Source organism: Balaenoptera borealis (assembly GCF_965194805.1).
Source record: "Balaenoptera borealis genome assembly, chromosome: 1".
In the NCBI taxonomy this organism is placed as follows: domain Eukaryota; kingdom Metazoa; phylum Chordata; class Mammalia; order Artiodactyla; family Balaenopteridae; genus Balaenoptera; species Balaenoptera borealis.
Genome location: NC_138860.1, coordinates 18,691,453 through 18,715,420, shown reverse-complemented (window position 1 = coordinate 18,715,420; position 23,968 = coordinate 18,691,453). Strand labels below are relative to the sequence as shown.

Here is a 23,968-nt window from a genome sequence, read left to right as displayed (position 1 = left end):
AATTATCTTAAGACAACTTTGTGGGACTACCATAAGTGATAATAGTAAATCTGAGTAGAGCTTTATAGTTTGCAAAGTACTCTTGGATAAAGTACAAAATATTGGCATATGGTATCATGCGTGCAACAAGGCAAAGCATGATCTACATTACAGTGTCAGAAGTTATTATTTACCTTTTGTGTATGGGAAAAAAGTTACAGAGAAATTCAGTGGGCTGCCTCCAGTTTACTGATGAGCTAAACTCTTTCCTCGGCTTCCATGATGCTGCTCCAATCTTTCTGGTGACTTGTCCTCTGTCTCCTTCACTGTCATCTCTTTTTCTACTGCTTCCCTATCCTCTGCCTTCTTTCCTTCTTTTAGCCCATGTTTTCACTTGATTGTGTCATGGTTTCCACCCCATGAATGGCTCCAAATCTTATCTCCACACTTCATTATTTTCCTAAGCACTAGAGGCTCTGTACTTAATTGTCTGTTGAACATTCCCAGCTAGAGGTCTTATCAGCCTCAAACTCAACGTGTTAAAAACAAACTTCATTATCCATATGCCAAATCATCTCTTCTTCTTGACCCCCTTAACTTTGTCAGTAACATCACCAGCCTCCAAGCCACCAAGGCACTCCTATAATACAAGCTATCATGTAATGAGAACTTGTGTGCTGTATTTATGTTGTTGCCATAATCTTAGCAGAACTAGCAGAGTAGGTTCTTTATTTCATTGCTCCTTGTTTCCCATATCCCTGGCTGAGGATTGGTACCAGAGAGACCTAGCTCCCTATAAGAGCTTCTCAACAGATTGGTTGTGGCGACCTTGAGCATGTGACTTCAGCTCAGTTTTCCTAGAACGTAAAATGGGAATAAGAGTATCCATTTGTTTAGGAGGAAAAACATCTTGAGGTAGGAAAGAGGAGAAGATAAAAGGCAGGTGAATTGGTAGCTGAGGGACAGTAAGTTGAGGGGCTCCCTCTTTGGTGGTCTCTATTTCATTCAGAAGTCAGGGTCCTTCTATTGAGAAAATATAGCCCTGAGGCGAGGCTGAAGGAGAGTTGTGAAAATTTGCACAGCTGCTCTGAAGTAAAGAGCTAGGGAGGACCGGAAGGGATGGCTTAATTTACATTAAAAAGCAAGATCAGGGTGAATAGGGAACAAGAAATAAATATCTAAGAGTGGGCAATTGAGGTTTCAGATTGCAGAGGTGGAATGGTTCCTGGTGAAAAGGGTGGATTGTAAGAGTGAGTGGCTACTATAAAATGCAGGTGAAGGTTATTGGAATCAAGGAATTGGAGCATGGGCTACAATGGGTAATCCACTTCCATGGTGGAATTTGCTAGGATGATGGCAAGATTAGAAGATGGTGAACAGGTATCAAATTAAAAAAAAAATAATGGCAAGGGGAGAGACCAAGGGCTGGGTATTCAATAGGCAAGGAGACAATTAAAAGGTGGCATGAGGACGCTCCACTCTCTGTCATACCTCTGTTCTTGCAGATGTTCATGTCTTCTTTTTGTTCATCCTGCACAAAGTTTCCAGAATTATCTTTACAAAGAACAGAGTTGGTCATGCCATTTCCGGCCTCAGAATCCTTCAAACTGTTCCCATCCTAAAAAGAAACTGGAAAAGAATGGATATATGTATATGTATAACTGAATTATTTTGCTGTATACCTGAAACTAACACAACATTGTAAATCAGCTATCCTCCAATATAAAATAAAAATTAAAAAAAGAAAAATGTTGTTCCCAACATCTACAGGAAAAGCCTCAACTTCTAATTTAAAGTTCAAGTGAACTCTCTTCATCTTTTCTTTCCAGCCCTTTTTTTTTTTTATCACAGCCCTTTTTTCACCTCTTGTGTCAGTCAAACTGAATTATCTGCTTTTCCCTTATCCTCAACTTCTCTTTCTTACCTCTGTGCACTTATCTGCTCATGTTGTCTCTGTGACTAGAATGACTGTGCTTCCTCTCACCCAGAAGCTGCACAAAGCTGATACTGACTCCCCCTGGCTTGAAGTGCTGTTTCTCTCTGAACTCCTGTAGTGCTTGACCTGAATCCCACTTCTGGTGTTTATGACATGGACCTTATTTTACAATTTTCTCTCTGTGTATCTGATTTCAATGTTGCACAATTCTTGAGAGGAAGGATGTTGTGTTGGTATCTAGCACATAAACTATAAGTGTGTTTATACACATATATACTTATATACAGATATGTAAGTGCATGTGCTTATATATTACACATATATACTTATATACAGATATATACGTGCATGTACTTATACATTACATATAAGTATATTTTAAAAATAATATTTTTAATAAAGTGGTAATATATGTAATACAAAAAAATTGAAACCACAGAAAGGCACCCCCCCATACATACACGTAAAAAGAAAATAAAAATCCTAGGAATTCTAGCAGTTAGAAATAAGATTGCTAACATATTAGTATATAACCTTCCAACTGAAGGCTTAAATTATAATACATGGTCATAGCCCCAAAATCCTTGGCTACACATTGGAGTTACTTGGGGAGATTTTGTGCCTGGGCCTCACCCTTAAAGATTCTGATTTAATTGGTCTTAGATATGGCCTGGATATCAGTCTTTGAATTTGTGTAATAATAATATCTAACATTAATCATTACTGTTTCAAGCACTTTATAAGACTAGTTCTGAGTCATTGAATTCTCCAAATAATCACTTGAAATTAATATTCTTGTTACCTATTTCTTTATTTCCTACTTTTAGTTGTGAAAACTAAAAACCAGAGAGGTAAGTAATTTGTCCCAAACAAGTGTTAATTGGCAGAGCCAGGAAGCGAACCCAGACATTCAGACACCCTAGCCTACCAATGAGTATACAACCTGATTGACTGTTACATAACATATATTCACAAATTATATATATTTAAAGATCAAAAGGATGTCATTCTTAAAATTGATGCATTTTCTATTTGCTTTCCAAGTATTTAGATTGCCTTAATTTCTCCTTCCTTGTCATTTTAAATATTGCAAGTTGATATTTAGCATGGCATAAGTGAGCAAAATGATGTGTTTTTAAAATATATTTTATTAGATGTTTGAACTTGTCTTGAACTTTGGTTTTATAATCTCATGAATGGAAGCTTTGTATTTGTTTCTGAGAAAAATTTCCATGAATTTTATGTTTGGGGTTAAGGGTTTTGCTTTGACTACCCAGAGACAGTATTCCTGAGAACTCCTAACATTATCTCTCATGTATTTGGTTTTATTAAAGTACCAGAAGGCTCTCAGGACATCCAATATGCAGGTCTAGTTCCATGCTCTTGAGATAAACACCCAAGATGAAACACACCAGTTCAAGAAATCTAATCTGACTGCTGAAGCAGATTATAATCTAAGCATCAATTTTCTTCTTTTAAGAGCATGTCCCAAACTAGAAATCAGTATCTGTCAGACTCAGTACGTTTGCAACAACTGGTTTATAATCTACATCAATGATACAATTATCAGTTGTGAAAAATATGTTTTCCCAAGATTGTTTATAATGCCCTTGCATCTGGTAAAGGAACATAGAGAAAAATGGGAATGTAAGAAAGAACTTAAACTTTTCAGAGCCTTAGGAAATTCATGTCAATTACCCAGACTTCATCACTGTTAAATTCACTGGAAAGAATCTTTCTAATCAAGAACATAGCAGAGTATCCATTCTCCTTCTTCTCCTCATTAGTAGAACCCTGAATATTAGCTGGGCACGTAGATACTCAGAATAAAGACTACATTCCCAGTGTCCCTTGAAGATCAATGTGGCCTTGTGATAAGTTTTGGAAAATGGAGTATATGGAGAAGTTGTGTGTGCAAATTTGTCCCCCTTCGTTCTGGCTGGCTAGAATGCAAATGTAATGGCTGGGACACAAGGAGGGGGTAACAAATGTGACCATTTTACAGTCAACAACTATGGTCATTCTAATTGTGTGTGTTAATATCTTTTCCCACTTGATGCTTACCTTTTCACTCTCTTAATCATTCGTGTCCTTTGATAAACAGGAATTCTTAATTTTAATGCCATTCAGCTTATCAGGTTTTTACCCTTTTACACAGTCAGTGTTTATTGTGTGCTGTTCAAGTAGCTTTTCTACCTTAAGAGCACAAAGACTGTCCTATGGTATTTTCAAAAAACTTTGTTTGACAATTCACATTTAGATATACAGTTCTCCTGGAATTTATATATACATAGAGTGTGAGGCTGGGGCTAAGTTTTATCTTTTTCTATATGCCTAATTAATTGACCCTGTACCATCTATTGAAAAGATACTTTACTGCTCTGCAGTGTCACCTTTGTCACAAATCCAGTGTCCATATATACATAGATCTGTTTCATGACTCTGTTCTATTACATTGGTCATTTGTGTATCCTTGGATAGGTACCACACTGTTTTAATTGCTATAGCCTCATAATAAGTCTTTATAGCAGGTGTAAAATTCTTGGTCGGCAGTCATGTTCTTTTAGAAGGTAAACATAGTATCCTTTTGTCTTCTGGCTTTTGTTATTTTTATAGAAATATCAGCTGGTTGTCCAACCTTTTTGAAGGCAATCTTTTCTTTTTTTTCTTTCCGTTCCTTTTCCTTTCATTCTCAAAAATTCCTCAGTGACCTATTCTCATTGTCTTTGGTTTTCATCAGCTTTATTATAATGTACTTAATGTGGCTTTCTTTTTATTTTTTTCTGCTTGGAGTTCTTTTCATTTGCAGTTTTTCATCAGCCATTATTTCATCAAGTATTGCTTCTGTTCATTCTTCCTCTCCTTTTCTTCTCTGAGTAATCATATGTTAAACTTTCTCACTGCATCCGATATACCTCTTATCCAATTATGTATTTTCCATCTTTTTATCTTTCTGTGCTTTATTCTGAATATTTTCTTCTGACTTATGTGCTAGTCTACTGCTTCTTTTTTCCAGATATATTTAAACAGCTGTTATACCCATCCATTTCAATTATTTTACTTTCTAGCTCTTGAATATACATTTTTTAATTTATGTGCATACATATTTTTCTTAGTTTTCTGCTGAATTTTTCATGTCTTTTATTTCTTTAAACGTCTTTAGCATATTTATTTTAAAGTCTGTGTCTGGAAACCTAATAATTAGAGTCCCTGTTGATCTATTTATATTGTCTGATTTTTTTCCTGCTGTTTTTTGTTCGTGTCATATTGTCTTCTTTTTTGTCTACTTATTTTTGATTGTGTGCTGCAGATTGCATAGCAAAATTCTTTGTATAAATAATTTGAGGCTAGGCTAATCTTATCTTCCTACAGAGAAGATATCATTTTGCCTCTTCTAAGCATCTAGGGGGCACTAGCAATGCTGGATCATTTCAATCCAATTTACAGACTGAGAGGATTTGAAGTTGAATTTCTATCCTGTAAGAATCTATTTACTTCTGGTGAATCATCATTGGTGTCCTAGAAGGAGAAGAGAGGGAGAAAGGGGTAGAAAGCTTATTTAGAGAAAAAATGGCTGAGAATGTCCTAAATCTGGGGAGAGATTTGGACATCCAAATTCATGAAGCTAATAGGTCACTCCAAAATTTCAATCCAAAATCATCTTCTCCAAGACACATAATTATAAAACTGTCTCGAATCAAAAACAGAGAGAATTTTAAAAGCAGCAAGAGAAAAAAATTTTTTTCTCATACAAAGGAATCCTCATAAGGTTATCAGTGGATTTCTCAATAGAGACCTTGCAAGCCAGGAGAGAATGGGATGATAAATTCAAAGTACTGAAAAAAAAAAAAGACACAATGCCTACCAAGAATACTTTACCCAGCAAAGTTGTCCTTTAAAAGTGAAGGTGAGATAAAGACTTTCCTAATAAACAAAAGCCGAGGGGATTCTTCACCATTAAACCTGCCTTACCAAAAAATGCTGGAAGAAAATTCTTCAAGCTGAAATGAAAAGATACTAAAAGTAACATGAAAACATATATGTACAACACACTAGTAAAGGTCAGCATAATGTCAGATTCAGAATACCCTTATACTGTAAAATGGTAATGTGTTAACTACTTAACTCTAGCATAAAGATTAAAGGACAAAAGTATTAAAAATAGCTATAGCTACAATAATTTGTTAGTGGATACACAATATAAAAAGATGTAAATGGTGACATTAAAAACATAAAAGTGGGGAGAGTGAAAGGGTAGGTTTTTTTGTAACTGATCAAAGTTAAATGGTTATCACCATAAAATATTCTGTTACATTCATAAGATGTTTTATGTAAGCCTCATGGTAACCAAAGCAATCCTGAGAAAGAAGAACAAAACTGGAGGCAGCACACGTCCTAATTTCAAAATATTCTACTAAGCTACAGTAATCAAAACAGTTGGTTCTGGGAAAAAAATAGACACCTAAACCAATGGAACAGAATCAAGAGTCCAGAAACAAAGCCTCACATATATGGTTAACTGATATTTACAAGAGAGCTAAGAATATTCAACGGAGAAATGATAGGCTTTTCAATAAATGGTGTTGGGAAAACGGGATAATCACATGCAGAAAAATGAAACCCTATCTTACACCCCTATCTTACACCACTTATAAAAATTAATTTGAAATGGATTAAAGACTTAAACATAAGTTTCAAAACCATAAAACTCCTGGAAGAAAATGTAAAGAAAAAGTTCCTTGATGTTGGTCTTGGCAATGATTTTTTGGATATGATCCCCAAAACACAAGCAACAAAAGCAAAAATAAATAAGTGGGAATGTATGAATCTAAAAAACTTTCACACAGCAAAAGAAGCAATCAACAAAATGAAATTGTAACTTATGAAATGAGAGAAAATATTTTCAAATCATCTATCTGATAAGGGGTTGATATCCAAAATATATAAAGAACTCATACAACTTGATAACAAAAAATCCTAAACAATCCAATGAAAAAAAATGGACAGAGGATCTGAATAAACATTTTTCCAAAGAAGATATACAAATGGCCAACAGGTACGTGAAAAAGTGCTCAGCATCACTAATCATCAGGAGAGTGAAAATCAAAACCACAATGAGATATCACCTCACACCTGTTAAAATAGTTGTCACCAAAATGACAGGAGATGAGGAGTCTTGGAGATGATGTGGAGAAAAGGGAATTCTTGTGCGCTGTTGGTGTGAATGTAAAATTGGTGCAGCGACTATGGAAAAAAGTATGGAGATTCCTCAAAAGATTAAAAATAGAACTACCATATGATCCAGCAATTCCACTTCTTGGTATATATCCAAAGGAAACAAAACCACTATCTCGAAGAGATTTCTGCACAACCATGTTCACTGCAGTATTATTTATAATAGCCAAGGCCTAGAAATGACCTAAGTGTCCATTGATACAGGAATAAGTAAAGAAAATATGGTATCACACACACATACAATGAAATATTATTCAGCCATAAAAAGAAGGAAATTCTGCCATTTGTGACAACACGGATGGACCTTGAAGGCATTGTGCTAAGTGAAATAAGTCAGATGGAGAAAGACAAACACTGTATAATAGCACTTGTATGTGGACTCTAAAAACACCAAACTCAAAGAAACAGAACAGATTGGTGATTGCCTGAGGTGGGGGTGGGGGTGGGGGGCAGGGAAGGGGCAAGGGGAAATGGGGAGATGTTTGTCAAAGGATACAAACTTCCAGTTATAAGATATACAAGTTCTGGTGATCTATTTTACAACGTGGTAATTATAGCTACTATATACTTGAAACTAGCTAAGAGAGTAGATCTTAAATTTCTCACCACAAAAAGCAATGATAGCTATGTGATGTGTGGGAGGTGTTAGCTATGGTTTTAATCATTTTCCAATATATAAGTGGATCAAATCATAACATTGTACACCCTAAGCTTACACAATGTTACATGTCAATTGTATCTTAATAAAGATGGAAAAACATATATATATAATATTAAGTGATACTTATATGTGGATGGTAATAATTTGGTAGAAAGGAGAAAACGATGATGCAGGTGACCTCAGCTGAGAAGCAGTTTTTCTCCAGGGCTTGCATGTTGTGGAAATTACAGTCCCAGTCCTAGGAGCCAATGAGCAGGACCTGGTGGTAGGTGTGTCTTTGTCCGTTTTCCAAGAGAGCAGCTTGTTTCCAGTGGTAACTGTAGCCTTCAGTTTTCTGTGTGCAAAACTGGCCCCAACTTTATGCAAAAAGCCTCGTTTGAATTCAGTTCCTGTTTTCCTGAGGAAGTAGAAATTCCGTTCCTCATAGTCTGGTGTGTCTGTTGGACTGAGGCTTGAGTTCTTGCAGGCTTACTATGTGGAGCTTGAGTTAATGAAAGATATAATAATATTAATTGAGCCCTTACTATACACGAGGCACTTTGCATTTATCAACTCTAGTAAGCCTCACCACAGCCCTATGAAACTGAAACACCGAGATGTTAAGCAATTTGCCAGTGGTCCCACATTCAGAACTCAGGAAGTGGCAGCCCTGGGATTTGAACCTAGGGAGCCTGACTTCAGAACTCTAGGGTTTGATAACAGTTTATCTAGAGGGTAGATGGGCGTGTGGATTCATTACACAACACATAGTAGTTTGGGGATGCTGATCTTAAAAAATATTCTCCACCATAACATCAGAACTATATTCACGTTGTGGACAGTGGATTTATTTTTAGCAAAACATGATTTATCACATTAAATGAATGCCAGAGATTTGGTTTTTTTGTTGGCACTAAAATTTTAGATGTGTTTGTTTCTAGAGCTGTTGATAAGCTAAAATATATAATCTAATTTTGTATTTATGCTTATTTAAATAATACTGTAATAAATATTATTTTAACCAGCAATGGAAGTCCTCAAAATTTTTTGTCCCAAGGGTTTGACAATTACTCAAGTATAAAATATATTGGTGAAGTTTTTTTAAATCTCTTTTTTTTCTGGAATAAAGAGGGTCTTTGTTTCTCTTCTCAGTCTCCAGAACATTAACCAGACCTCTGCTTGTATAGAGGATTTAATAGTATGACTCAAAAGAACTGTTCTCATACTGGCTAAGAAGACTGCTTTTGAGGGACTCATCAGAGACTTGGCTGCAAAAGCTTCAGTTGCCTGGGTAACTGAGCAATGTAGAAGCAGAATCCTGGTATTCAATTGCTTCCCAAGGCAGGCTTTATTTAGTTCAGGAAGACAGGGAATGCCCTGTGATTCTTAAAGAAACTTGGTGGAATTTTGCATTGCAATTACAGATTTGTAAGACATCCCTTTTCCCTGTGTATTTCCTCAGGGGGCGGGGGAAGGAGTAGACTGCAATTATCTATTCTGTTTCACTGAAATAGCAGAAGACATTAAAAACATGAACAGTTATATGGTAAATATATACAATGGACTATTACTCAGCCATAAAAAAGAATAATTTCTCTCATTTGCAACAACATGGATGGACCTAGAGGGTATTATGCTTAGTGAAATAAGTCAGACAGAGAAAGACAAATACTCTATGTTATCACGTTATGTGGAATCTAAAAAATAACATAAATGAATATACATAATGAAACTGAAACAGAACCACAGCTATAGAGAACAAACTAGTGGTTACTAGTGGGGAGAGAAAAGAGGGGAGGGGCAAATTAGTGGTATGGGATTAAGAGATATAAACTATTAATACTATGTATAAAATAAATAAATGACAAGGATATATTGTAGAGCACAGGGAAATATAGCCATTATTTTGTGGTAACAAAGTGGAGTATAATTTATAAAATTAATGAATCATTATGCTGTACACCTGAAATTAATATAATGTTATAAATCAATTATACTTCAATTACCTACAGTCTGTCATACAGAGTGAAATAAGTCAGAAAGAGAAAAACAAATACCATATGCTAACACATATATATGGAATCTGAAAAAAAAAATGGTTATGAAGAACCTAGGGGCAGGACAGGAATAAAGATGCAGACGTAGAGAATGGACTTGAGGACAAGGGGAGGGGGAAGGGTAAGCTGGGACGAAGTGAGAGAGTGGCATGGACTTATATACACTACCAATTGTAAAATAGATAGCTAGTGGGAAGCAGCTGCATAGCACAGGGAGATCAGCTCAGTGCTTTGTGACCACCTAGAAGGGTGGGATAGGGAGGGTGGGAGGGAGATGCAAGAGGGAGGAGAAATGGGGATATATGTATATGTATAGCTGATTCACTTTGTTATACAGCAGAAACTAACACACCATTGTAAAGCAATTATATTCCAGTAAAGATGTTAAAAAACAAAAACAAAACAAAAGACAACATGAGCAGCTAGATGATTCAGACTATGTGAAGTTGACCAGGGACCTCTTACTGAACTCTATGTATCCATTCCTATTCTTGACTTCCTTAGCAAGATTGTAAGGCTGACTTTTTTTTTTGGCTGCGTTGTGTCTTTGTTGCTGTGCGCAGGCTTTCTCCAGTTGCGGCTAGCCGGGGCTACTCTTCGTTGCTGTGCACAAGCTTCTCATTGTGGTGGCTTCCGTTGTTGTGGAGCACAGGCTTCAGGTGCATGGGCTTCAGTAGTTGCAACACGCAGGCTCAGTAGTTGTGGCTCGTGGGCTCTAGAGCGCAAGCTCAGTAGTTGTGGCACACAGGCTTAGTTGCTCCACGGCATGTGAGATCTTCCTGGACCAGGGCTTGAACCCCTGTCCCCTGTATTGGCAGGCATGATTCTTAACCACTGTGCCACCAGGGAAGTCCAAGACTGACTTTTTGGTGTAGGGAGCCATAGCTGTTTTTATAGGCCTGTGACAGCTTTATAAGGGTTGAAAAAAAATAGAATGTTATTTTCATAGACTTGTAGATTGACTCCTTGGTGAGAAAGAAAAGGTTTAATTTGGGTTCACGAAATTGTTCCTAAATACTATAATAAATTTTCACCACTCCTATAGAAACTGCTTTGAATTCTAGTTTATTCTAGCAAATAATAGATAACCAATAATATTTCTTGAGTGAATAAATGAATGAACATTTTATTCCCATGTGATACTTTTCAAATAAATGTCATTTTGGCATATTATTTGACAAGGGACTATACTTTTCCATTTTGACCATTTATTGGCAGATATCTCATGCCTTGAAAAACCCTAATCCTAAACTGGAATTTTTCATAAAATGTGAATAAGGTAACATAAAAATTTACATTCCTTAACAATAACCACATTTGTTAATGAGATGTTAGGATCAGGCATCTTTATTTTTTATCACAAATTGATAGTCATCTTATCTCCAATCCAGCTGATAGACATGTAAAGGCAAAAACACAAGTGAATGTTTTCTCCCATTCTGAGGCTTGTCTTTTTCATGGTTTCCTTTGCTATGCAAAAGCTTTTAAGTTTCATTAGGTCCCATTTGTTTATTTTTGTTTTATTTCCATTTCTCTAGGAGATGGGTCAAAAAGGATCTTGCTGTGATTTATGTCATAGAGTGTTCTGCCTATGTTTTCCTCTAAGAGTTTTATAGAGTCTGGCCTTACATTTAGGTCTTTAATCCATTTTGAGTTTATTTTTGTGTATGGTGTTAGGAAGTGTTCTAATTTCATTCTTTTACATGTCACTGTGCAGTTTTCCCAGCACCACTTATTGAAGAGGCTGTCTTTTCTCCATTGTATACTCTTGCCTCCTTTATCAAAGGCAAGGTGACCATATGTGCATGGGTTTATTCTGGGCTCTCTATCCTGTTCCACTGATCTATATTTCTGTTTTTGTGCCAGTACCATACTGTCTTGATTACTGTAGATTTGTAGTATAGTCTGAAGTCCGGGAGCCTAATTCTTCCAACTCCGTTTTTCTTTCTCAAGATCGCTTTGGCTATTCAGGGTCTTTTGTGTTTCCATACAAATTGTGCAATTTTTTGTTCTAGTTCTGTGAAAAATGTCATTGGTAGTTTGATAAGGATTGCACTGAATTTGTAGATTGCTTTGGGTAGTATAGTCATTTTCACAATGTTGATTCTTCCAATCCAAGGACATAGTATATCTCTCTCCATCTGTTTGTATCATCTTTAATTTCTTTCATCAGTGTCTTATAGTTTTCTGCATACAGGTATTTTGTCTCCTCAAGCAGCTCATGCAGCTCAATATCAAATAAACAAACAACCCAATCCAAAAATGGGCAGAAGACCTAAATAGACATTTCTCCAAAGAAGATATACAGATTGCCAACAAACACATGAAAGAATGCTCAACATCACTAATCATTAGAGAAATGCAAATCAAAACTACAATGAGGTATCACCTCACACCAGTTAGAATGTGCATCATCAGAAAATCTACAAACAACAAATGCTGGAGAGGGTGTGGAAGAAAGGGAACCCTCTTGCTCTCATGGTGGGAATGTAAATTGATACAGCCACTATGGAGAACAGTATGGAGGTTCCTTAAAAAACTAAAAATAGAACTACCATATGACCCAACAATCACACTACTGGGCATATACCCTGAGAAAACCATAATTCAAAAAAAGTCATGTACCACAATGTTCACTGCAGCACTATTTACAATAGCCAGGGCATGTAAGCAACATAAGTGTCCATCGACAGATGAATGGATAAAGAAGATGTGGCACATATATATGATGGAATATTACTCAGCCTTAAAAAGAAACAAAATTGAGTTATTTGTAGTGAGGTGGATGGACCTAGAGTCTGTCATACAAAGTGAAGTAAGTCAGAAAGAGAAAATCAAATACTGTATGCTAACACATATATATGGAATCTAAAAAAAAAAAGGTTCTGATTAAACTAGGGGTGGAAAGGAATAAAGACAGAAATGTAGAGAACAGACTTGAGGACATGGGGAGGGGGAAGGTTAAGCTGGGATGAAGTGTGAGAGTAACATGGACATATATGCACTACCAAATGTAAAGTAGATAGCTAGTGGGAAACAGCTGCATGGCACAGGGAGATCTGCTCCGTGCTTTGCGACCACCTACAGGGGTGGGATAAGGAGGGTGGGAGGGAGATGCAAGAAGGAGGGGATATGGGGATTTACATATGCATATAGCTGATTCACTTTGTTATACAGCAGAAACTAACCCAACATTGTAAAGGAATTATAGTCCAATAAAGATGTTAAAAAAAAAAAAAAAGCACAAGTGAATTACTACTTACCAATGTTTTTCACGGTAAGACTTATTAAATAGATGAATTCGTTGCAAAGGAAAGAGAAAAGATATGAAATAAAAGTCGGAGTTCCCAGTTACTGTCGTCGGTCACGATAAGGTATTAAAGATAAACGATAGCAAAGGTATAGCTTGATAGCCAGTCTTTGCAAAATTGGGAAAATAAAACTACCACTCTGATGTGAATAAACATAAATTCACGGAAAGCATGTAATCATTTAAAATGCGAGTCACTGCCTGTCTTAAGCTGTTCACAGCTTAAACTCATTTATTCCCTCAATGAATCAACAAAGCAGATATAATTATTATCATCCATTCCCCTGTTATTCATTCCTCAGATAAGGACAACTGAGCTATAGAAAAATGAAGTGACTTCTCTAAATTCATCCAGCTCGTAAGTGCTAAAGCCAGGGTCTACACCCAGGGAGTCTGGCTCCAGAGCCCTTACTCTTGACGTTCCCTCTCAAAAGTCAGCAGCGAATATAAATCAACTATTGTTTATCTTCAAATATCAAGTGAAGACCCAGCTCTCACAAGTTATGCTTTCGAAAAAAAAAGAACACTATTGTCATTGCTGAAAGAGCCTTCTTTATCATCTTTATTCCCAAGGGGGTAGACAGGATTCAGGAGATAATGCGAGTAAAATACTTTCAGCTTTCTACAACTTAAAGGCAGAGAGAATTATTATCTATTCATGTGAGCAGTTTTATATACTATAAATACACACAGAAGGGTGCATATAATAAGTCAGATAAAAAACCCGTGTTAGATACAGAGAAAACCAATCCCCTCCCTCCCCAAGAAACATAAAAGGGCACAAATTTCATAGGCACTCACTTTTGCTGCATTATTGATTAGGCTGCATTTTTTGATTAATGGTTTTTTATTTTTATTTTTTAAATTCTGTCAAAGATTAGCGAGAGCAGTGGCTGTAAAGAATTTTCAGATGCAGAGGGAGTAATTTTATTACTTTTATTCCAAAAAGACTACAGAAAGTCTTCAAGTGATAGACTGAAATCCTGGGTACTAAGATCTCCTAATGCTTTAGAATATAGACAATTTCCACTCAGCATTAACTAGTTCCTGGATAAATTTAATGTTGTTTGTGTTGCATAATTTAATTCACTCAATTAACAGGGTAAAGATACAGATGTCATTAAAAACATTACCCCCAGATGACAAATATTATAAATAAGACAGGCATTTTATTATATTAGAGAAAATGAATTCACAGTATACGGTTATTGGTACAAAATAAGAGAACTGATATAAATGTAATGCTATTTAGATATTTATTTTTGATTTGCAAGGTGAACCATTAATCAAACATTTTGATTCAGTGGCTAAGGGAAAATTAATCATTGATACTATTAACGGCTTGTAGGAGTGTTATATTAGGCAAGTGAGTTTGTTACTTCCGAATTTCCCCACTGACAATAATCTCATTATACTTCTTAAAACCTGTAGCTTATCCAAGGTAGGCAGGAAGTTAAGTATTATAAGAAGGCAATTTTCAATATGTAGTTATAAATATGACACTCATAAGTTTCACATTTGAAATATTTTCAAAATGAAACATTTACTCAATTGCTAAACTTTCAATGTACTTATTCAGTGATTTAATTTTCTTTTGTAGAATCAATATCACACTTGGTTGTAATAAGAATGTTACAGAGTATCATATCATATAACTTGTGCACATGTATTTATTTTCTTAATATCAATTTTTGTATCCTGCACCATGTTAACTTTACATCAGACCAGCATGAAGAGGACATGAAATTTATGAGTTCAACAGTTTTTCCCATATATATGTAATGGATTAGAAACAAATTAAAGAATCTGAAATTCTATATTTTCTTCCTAAATATCTTGCTTATTTTCTTAAGAATCTAGTATTTCCTATTAGAAATCTGATGTCATCTGGAATAGTTTAGCATGATATTAAAAGCTAAAAATATTTAATCCATAAAATCAGTTCTCCATTAATTCAGGAATGGTCAGTTATAATAGGCTTGGTGAGATAAAGGTATCAATATCTTTCCATTTCCTTTTCAGTGTAATTGTCTATGTAGCTTTTATTTATTCCTGAAATACACTTATATTTAATTTTTATTTATATACTCTACAAAGCTGATGGAGCTATTTAAAAATTTTGAGCACATTCTGCATTTTCTCATTTAATGTTTTTGAGTTGAGTAACAGGACTGTATTTAGTTTTGTTTTGAAAATGTCCTAGTTGAAGGAAAATGATTTTACAATTAATTACGACTGAACAGGTCAACATTTCAAACTGTGAGCAACTCATCTGCTTACCTCAATGGTTATAGTGCAATTCGCATTTATATTTCCTCAATATTTCTCCCCTTTGATTTCTTTGAAAAAAGAATCTGAAAAGTTACTTGATAATTTTATAAATAAATAAAATAATCTTCTGGTGTGCTTATAGTTTTGTTTGTAACAATTATGAGGACATATTTGTAACCTGATACATTAGTGTATAAATTTACCCACTCACAAGGAGTTAATATTTTTCAAACTGTAAAGAAAAAAGAAGACTAATGCTAATTTTTCAAACTCCAGCGTTCAGTAAATAGAATTTTTTGTTTGTTTGTTTTATAATGGTACTAGAACCTTGTATGTTCTCAAGATGTAGAGAAAAATTTCTGGCAAAGATTGATATAGAAGATAATTTCAAAGAGCCTACTCTTTTTTTAATTAGATTGCCCACATAGGGACTGCAGAAATCTAAAACTCAGTCTGGAATTAAGTCCTGTGTAAGCTGAGGTCCAACTTTCTATTTTACAGGTTTGTTAAGGGATTTATCCAAGCAAAATCAGGATTTCCAAGGTTGACTCTCAAAGGAATAGGCTGTGTTTTATGCGTCTAAATAGAGCTCGAATTTGTCCAAAAATTCATTCATGTTTATCAATACATAGTGTAAAAGCAAAGAAAAAAACCTTTTGATAAGTAACTGATGAGCAATTAGTTTAGTGATTTTTTGATATGGATAAGTTTAGTAGGTAGCAATATGAAACCAGCTAAGTTTCTAGAATAAGAAAGCAGAAGAGGAGATTTAATAATCAACATTAAAAACTGTCCAAGGCTTTCTCAAATTTTAAATTTAATGGTGTTTCTCCTGCCCCCATTTAACTGTTTTCTAAGAAATTATTTTTCTGGAGGTTTGATCACCTATACTTTAAAAGTTTACCTCTTAGTGTATTACATTTATTAACATTTTCGTAAATACCTTATTTTCATTTTCATCAACTTGAAATATCCTCTGCATTTCACACAATGTACTTCACAAGAAAATTGTATATTATGCACACATTTTGCCTCTAGTTCTTTAAGCCAACTAAAGATAAAGCATAGATGTGTAAGTTAATTTCTCTCATTACAGAAGAAACTGATCATTCCTTCCTTTTTCCCTCTGAACTTGTACCCATATTTTGCTCTATATTATTCTGCAACTTTCTAATATGAAGCCTTATGCCCTGCAAAAATTATGCTGTGTCTAAAAGTTTAGTTTTGTAAGATTGTAAGTTACAGGCTAAATTCCCTACTATCTTGATTTACTGCCACCGATTGCATTCCTATTGGGATGACTGGATTTCATCCATTTCACTTACTTTGGGGACAGTCTATGAGTTTTCCAGGGTTGATTTAACCACTTTAATCTCTTCTAGGAAAATAGCTTTTTTCCTTCCATTTCAGCATCAAAGCTTAAAATTAACCTTTAGTTTTAGAATATTTATATTTTATATATTTTTGTACATTTGTATTATTTTTGTAAGATCAGGAAAAATGAAAACAGAAAAGTTTGAGAAATGAACAGCATGTTCTTTCATCTGTAGACACTTTGAAAAGAAGAAAAATCCCCACAAATGCAATGAAGAGATTATCTGATATTTTAACATATAAACTTGTTTTACTGGATTTAGTCAGAAACAAATAAGATAAACTATCACTTTTGTTTGAAGGAGAGAGAATATATATCTAGAGGTAGAGGGGGAATCCCACTGAAGCTGTTTTGACTAAATTCTTATTCGTTGCATGTTTTTTGACATTGGTGGCCCAAGATACTGTCTACCATTGCTTAAGAAAGTATACTGAATGTGTAACTAAAGATAAGTATCTTTAAAATTTTAAGGGCATTCAGATTCATATAAAATATGGTAACTAATCTTAAAAATTATCTTGATTGCAAAAGATGGCTATGATGGAGAAAACTGATAAGTTTATTATTATTGTTATTATTAAATATTTTAATTCTAGCTTTGCATATTACTTACCCTGTGGCCCAAAGAAAGTTTCTACAGGTCCTCTTGGATTGGATGAGTTTTTTTTTACAAATCCTCTGTAGTTAGATACATTCACAGCAGCTTCAAAATCTATAAATGCCGAATGTGTCTGCTGAGAAAAATCCTTTCCTTTTCTCCTCAGGGCTATAGCAGATCCTAGTGAGTTTTGGAAGTTAAAAGCAGAAATTAACTCTGAGCCTTCATCTATGGCCTGGCAGCGCCTCCTTATGTCCAGGATCTAGAATATACAACAAATGATGTCTAAATCTTGAAGTGAAAAACCAAAACTGTTGGCTTTGGTCCTGGACCATCAGCAACAGAACTGGCTTTAACTCGCCATTTACTGTCTGTTGAAGACCCAGCACCAGTAATTTCTTGTTTTCTTTCCAGCCCCACAATCTGGTTTTTGGGAGGTATTCAGTAGACTAATGAACATTAGGATATATTTGCTGGGATTTAATATGCTGCTCCCTCTGGGAGATCTGCATGTTAATTGCAGACAATGCTTTAAAAAGAGGGGCTCCTGAAGTGTGGAATTTCTGGGGTCACTGAGTCAGTACAGAAAAGCCAGGATTAGGATGAGGTGAGTGAAGTTGAACCATGCAAGTGCAAGATGCAATTCTGTATTTACATTTTTGACAGTTTGCTCATCCTGGATTTTCTGCACTAATGTTTTTATTTTTAAAATTTATTTTATTGAAGTACAGTTGATTTGCAATTTGCAAGTTCTACTGTACAGCAAAGTAATTCAGTTATACATATACATAAATCTACTCTTTTTCATATTCTTTTCCATTATGGTTTATCATGGGATACTGAATATAGTTCCCTGTGCTATACAGTCGGACCTTGTTGTTTATCCATTCTGTATAGAATGGTTTGCGTCTACTAATCCCAAACTCCCAATCCATCCCAGCAAAAAATTTTGTTTTTAAAAAGATTGTGTCAAAATATTATTTATCAGGACTTCCCTGGTGGTCCAGTGGTTAAGAATCCGCCTTCCAATGCAGGGTATGTGGGTTCGAGCCCTGGTCGGGGAACTAAGATTCCAAATGCTGCGGGGAAGTAAGCCTGCGCGTGGCAACTACTGAGCCTGCATGTCTCTAGACATGCCTAGAGACACCCAGGCATAACGCCACAACTAGAGAGAAGCCTGCGTGCCGCAGCGAAAGATCCCACCTGCCACAACTAAGACCCAATGAAGCCAAAAAAAAATTACTCATCCTAATTTCTATGTTTTTTGATTCCCCTTAAATTCTGAACCTCACCTGTCCCCACCCCCAATACCAGACGAGTGCCTTTCTTTCCTCACACTATTCCTGACCCGGTCAATAGGGAGTGGCTTTTTCTGATGTCTGCCATTCCTAGAACTCTAGATATTACACTACTAAGTTGCCACCCAGCTCACCTTGCCAATGAACTCAGTGACCACCAGTGAATAAGCAGTTTCACTTCGTCTATCAGAAATACACAGGGGAACAATACTGAAAGAAAACTTGCCACCAATCCAGTGATGTTGGAAGGGTTTAATGGGTTCATGTAGCAAGGGAGGACAAGGTCTTTGGGTTCAAAGGATCATAAAATAATAAAGTTATATAACATTGGCACTACTCTAATAAAAAAAATAAAGAACCTGCCATATTGCAAAGTTATTTAAGGGCTTGGATGATCTTTCACTTTGTGTGTGGCTGTGTTTTCAATAGTCATTATTCACATTTCAAACCGTTGCCTTTTTCTGGTAGGATGAAATAGATGTAACCAGATTAGAGAATGCCTCTCCTAAGAGCATAGGGTTTAATATTAACTTCCTAGAGAGCAGAAACTAAAGCTTCCAGTGGGCACTGAGGTCTCAGCACTGCCATGCCTGGAATGTGACCAGATTTCAGCCTTCAGATATCAGCATCTGGGACTTCTGAGATGTGGTACCGTGAACCCTTTTGAGGTTTAGGACAGGGAAGAATAATTCCATGTTCGGCAGCCCTTCAGATTCCTACTGGTGCTTTTTTGAGTTGAACCTGTAATGTGTTTTGGTGGCTTTTGTTTTTCTTCCATGATCAAAGTTTCCTGGTTTTAACAAAAATCAGAAACCCAGAAAGCTTTTAACTTCAGCTGGGCAAGAAGATAGGGCTAGAGAGAGGACGATCTTGATAAAGACCAAGAACTTAAATTCACTTAAGTCTTTGCTTTAACTCATGAAAATAGGTCTCCACCTAATTTAGGATTTTTATTTCATTTTAGTATGACTGGGACATCTTCTTCACTGTGTTTATCAGGAATTAAAATCTCTGGGGGTGGGGAGGGATAAATTAGGAGTATGGGATTAACAGATATATACCACTATATATAAATAGATAAACAACAAGGATTTACTGTATAGCATAGGGAACTGTATTCAATATTTTGTAATAACCTATAATGGAAAAGAATTGGAAAAAATATATGTATAACTGAATTACTTTGCTGTATACCTGAAACTAACACAATATTGTAAATCAATTATAGTTCAATTAAAAAAAATCTCGAGGGTCAGGGTATAGCAAAATCATTAAAGAACTGCCTATAACTCACTGTGGAAGAAATCTGGCTATAAGTAATAAACCAGTTTAACCAGTTTCATATTTGACACATGCTTGATTAGTAATAGTGATGGCAGCCTTCCATGTTCCTTATTATCTATTTCCACAGAAGTCAGAGAAAAAAAAATTAACAGTATATTAGGAAATAAGTTCCTGTTATCTTTATAAAAAGCATAATTATATACTAGATACAATAGATGCTTTTTTTGATATCCTTTTCATGGGAAGTTTTGTTTCTATGTTTTAAAGGGTTTTCCTCTGATACACATGGTTTAAATATGGTTTCATTAATTTTGACTCTCTGAGCTTGAATAATTTATATATACTGTAATTGGATATGAATTCAGCTAAAAATCCTTGTCCTTAATTTAACATGACTTTTAAATTAGTGTTTCAAAATTAAGAGAAAACTTTGGTTTAAAGAATATTAGCTGCCATACAACCAATGTCATAAATAAGAATAACTTGCATGATCAGTGTACCATTAAATTGTATCAATTAAGCCTCTCTATTAGGTAACACCTCTAAGAAAAGCAAAGTCAAAACTCCTAGGGTTAACGTGCATAATACAGACTTTTCGTGAACTTTGGAATCTCTTGCATGTGTCCAAAAGGTCACAAAAGTATTTTCACAAGAGCCCCCATTTGTCTTCTTATTTTTCTATAATTAGAAATTTCAACACTTAATCAACAAGGACCTACTGTATAGCACACGGAACTCTACTCAATATTCTGTAATAACCTAAGTGGGAAAAGAACCTGAAAAAGAATATATATATATGTATAACTAATCACTTTGCTGTACACCTGAAACTAACACAACATTGTAAATCAACTATGCTCCAATATAAAATAAAAAGTAAAAAAAATAAGGACACAGAATCCACAGTACATATGAAGATTATGTGGATAACAAAAAAGCAGTGTTCAGCTTAAAACTGATGTTAAATATTTTTTAAAAGTTGCTTGTAATTTAAAAGAAAAGAAATTTCATTATTCAACACTTACACTTAAGATGAATAGACAATATTTACAAATTGAATTTGTCTCCCTCAATATATTTAAGAGCTAGCATCATTATAACAATGTTTTATTCTTTTTATTGCATATATACTTTTAAAAAATTTTGGTTTATGTTCAGTTAAGCAGATTCTTGTGATCTGGCTTAGGAAACTGGCCACAGTTTTAAATACCACTACTATGGGAAAATGCAGCAAACTTTTGGAACATAGTATTTGCACTAGGGAATACCCCTGTTTGTTATAGAGAATCATGGATCCCATCATAGCCAGCTTTTCTTACTGAGGCCTCAAAATGAACTCAGTTTAGGACCATTTAACAAAGGAGGTGGTCCCATGGCTGAACTTAGATTACATGGTTTGAGATTCTGTGTTATTAACTATCAAGATGGAGCAGAGCAACTGATACAGAAAACAATCTTTAAATTGCTCTGAGAAAAGGAGGAGTAGGGCAGTAATCAGAATTTTGAAACATTACCAGTAAGATTAACTTTAATCACATGAGGCTGGATGACCAATTAATTTATAAAATACAGTGACTCACTTAAGGTGTTAACTTAATACGTCAAATGGATGAAGTTGGTCTGAGGACTTGTGGGTCATAAAGGAAACTTTGTTTTGAATATGTTTAGTTTCATAAAAGTCACTTATCTTCACGTGTAATTAGAAGCAACAATAGAAGTCTCACCCCTCCTCTCCTTGTGTATGACAAATTTCTGATCTGGTTTTATCAACTAGAAAATGATATTGGATGACTTTGGAAGGATAATAAATAATATAGAATTCTTGCCTTGGAGAAACATTTGAGTTCTTCAACAAAATAATTTATCTGTCTCTGCATACACTTAATGCAAATACTTAATTTTGTTTCAAGTAATTGAAAAGGTTAACCAGGAATATCTATGTTAATTAACCATTATTAATACTGCTTATCTCATACATATATTGGGCATTTGATATACTTGAGTCATGATGAATTATAGCGTAAACCCAAAAATGAGAGTAGAGAAACCATGTTTTTATTTTTTAATGACACAGATAATTTGGTTTTGGTCTTCGTGATGTGTCAGTGACATACATGTAATAGAAAGCAGTAAATTGAGAGGCTATAGTTTGGGATTTTCTTGAAGGAACACAAATACTACTACCCCCCAGGAGTATTTCCTTCAAGATAATTTCTTGGACTGTAAAAAGCCCTGGCTTTGACTTTGGTTCTCAACCAGTGTAGCTGGGAATTCAGAAACTTGCTATGTTTCTATCTTTTGTTATGGAATCAAAACAGGTACTTAAGAAATGGTTAGAAATTGTTTTTTAAAAATTTTTTTACATATTTAGCTAAACAAGTCATTCATAATTGTAAGAAAAAAGAACACACAGATAAAAAATAAAAGATAAAGTTATTTTTATGTCTGCTACTTGATCCCAGTGGTATAATATTTATAGACTGTGGTAAGTTAAAAATGCACATTACAACTCTAAAGCAACTCCTAACAACATAACACAGAGGTACAACTATAAGCCAATAATGGAGGTAAAATGAAATTCTTGAGAAAAGAAATTAGTTAATCTGAAAGAAGGCAGAATAAGAGGGGAGAAAAAGAAGAACAACATATGGGACAAATAAATATCTAGTAGCAAGAAAGTAGAGTTAAAGGTAATCATATTGATAACCGCGTTAAGTATAAATGGTCTAAATACTCCAATTAAAAGGCAAAAATTAGAGATTGTCAGACTAGAAAAGAGAGCAAGACCCAATTATATGCTATCTATAAGAAATAGACTTTAAATATAAAGACAGGGTTTCCCTTGTGGCACAGTGGTTAAGAATCCGCCTGCCAATTCAGGGGAAGAAGGTTCAAGCCCTGGTCCGGGAAGATCCCACATGCTGTGGAGCAACAAAGCCCATGTGCCACAACTACCAAGCCTGTGCTCCAGAGTCCATGAGCCACAACTACTGAAGCCTGCACACCACAACTACTGAAACTCACTCACCTAGAACCCACGCTCTGCAACAAGAGAAGCCACTGCAATGAGAAGCCCTCACACCACAATGAAGAGTAACCCCCGCTTGCTACAACTAGAGAAAGCCCACATGCAGCAACGAAGACCCAATGCAGCCATAAATAAATAAATAAATTTATAAATATAAAGACACGGATAGGGTAAAAATAAAAGATGGAAGAAGTATACCCTGTAAACATTAATGAGAAAACTAGAGTGGCTATATTAGTATCAGACAGACTTTAAAATAAAGAATATGACCAGGAATAAAAGGAGACATTTTATAATAATAAAAGGAGCAATTCATCAAGAAGACATCATGATTCTGAATGTGTATGCACCCAGTAATAGAACTTCAAAATACATGAAGAAATAACTGACAGAACTGAAAGGGGGAAAAAACAAATCCACAGTTGTAGTTGGAGACTTCAACAATTCTCTCTCAGTAACCGATAGAACAAGTTGACAGAAAATCAGTAAGTTTACAGAAGAGCTGAACGACACTGTCAACCAACTTGACCTAATGGACATTTATAAAACATTCCACATAAAAGCAGAATTTGCATTATTTTCAAGCTCACATAAATTTCATCAAGATAAGTCATACACTGGGCAAGAGACCAAGTCTTTTTAAAAAGTTGTTTGATATCATACAGAGTATTTTTCTGACCACAATAAAATTAAATGAGACATCAGTGATAGAATGTTATCTGAAAATCTCCATATATTTGGGAATTAAGTAACATATTTCTAAACAACTAATGTATCAAAAAAGAAATCACAAGGAAAAAAACCCCACTTTGTTTTGTAACCAACTGTATTTACTTAACAGTATGTTCTAGTATGTTAATATCATCATATTTAATGACTCTCTTGCATGAAGGCAGCATAATTTATTTAGTCAGTTTACTGATGTTGGCCATTTAGATTGTTTCTAAGTTTTCACTT

The 23,968-nt window shown here is 35.0% G+C and overlaps 1 long non-coding RNA gene across 2 annotated transcripts in view; it reads right to left on the bottom strand.

Moving 5' to 3' along the window:
• Nucleotides 1-18,517, bottom strand: part of LOC309630584 — a 50,600-nt gene extending 32,083 nt beyond the window's left edge. For both annotated transcript variants that reach the window (XR_014245771.1, XR_014245772.1), the window contains exons 1-2: nt 13,111-18,517; nt 1,471-1,608 (exon numbers count right to left, since the gene is read on the bottom strand). This is a non-coding gene — a long non-coding RNA (uncharacterized lncRNA). The remainder of the gene's footprint in view (nt 1-1,470; nt 1,609-13,110) is intronic.
• Between the last annotated feature and the right edge of the window lie 5,451 nt (nt 18,518-23,968).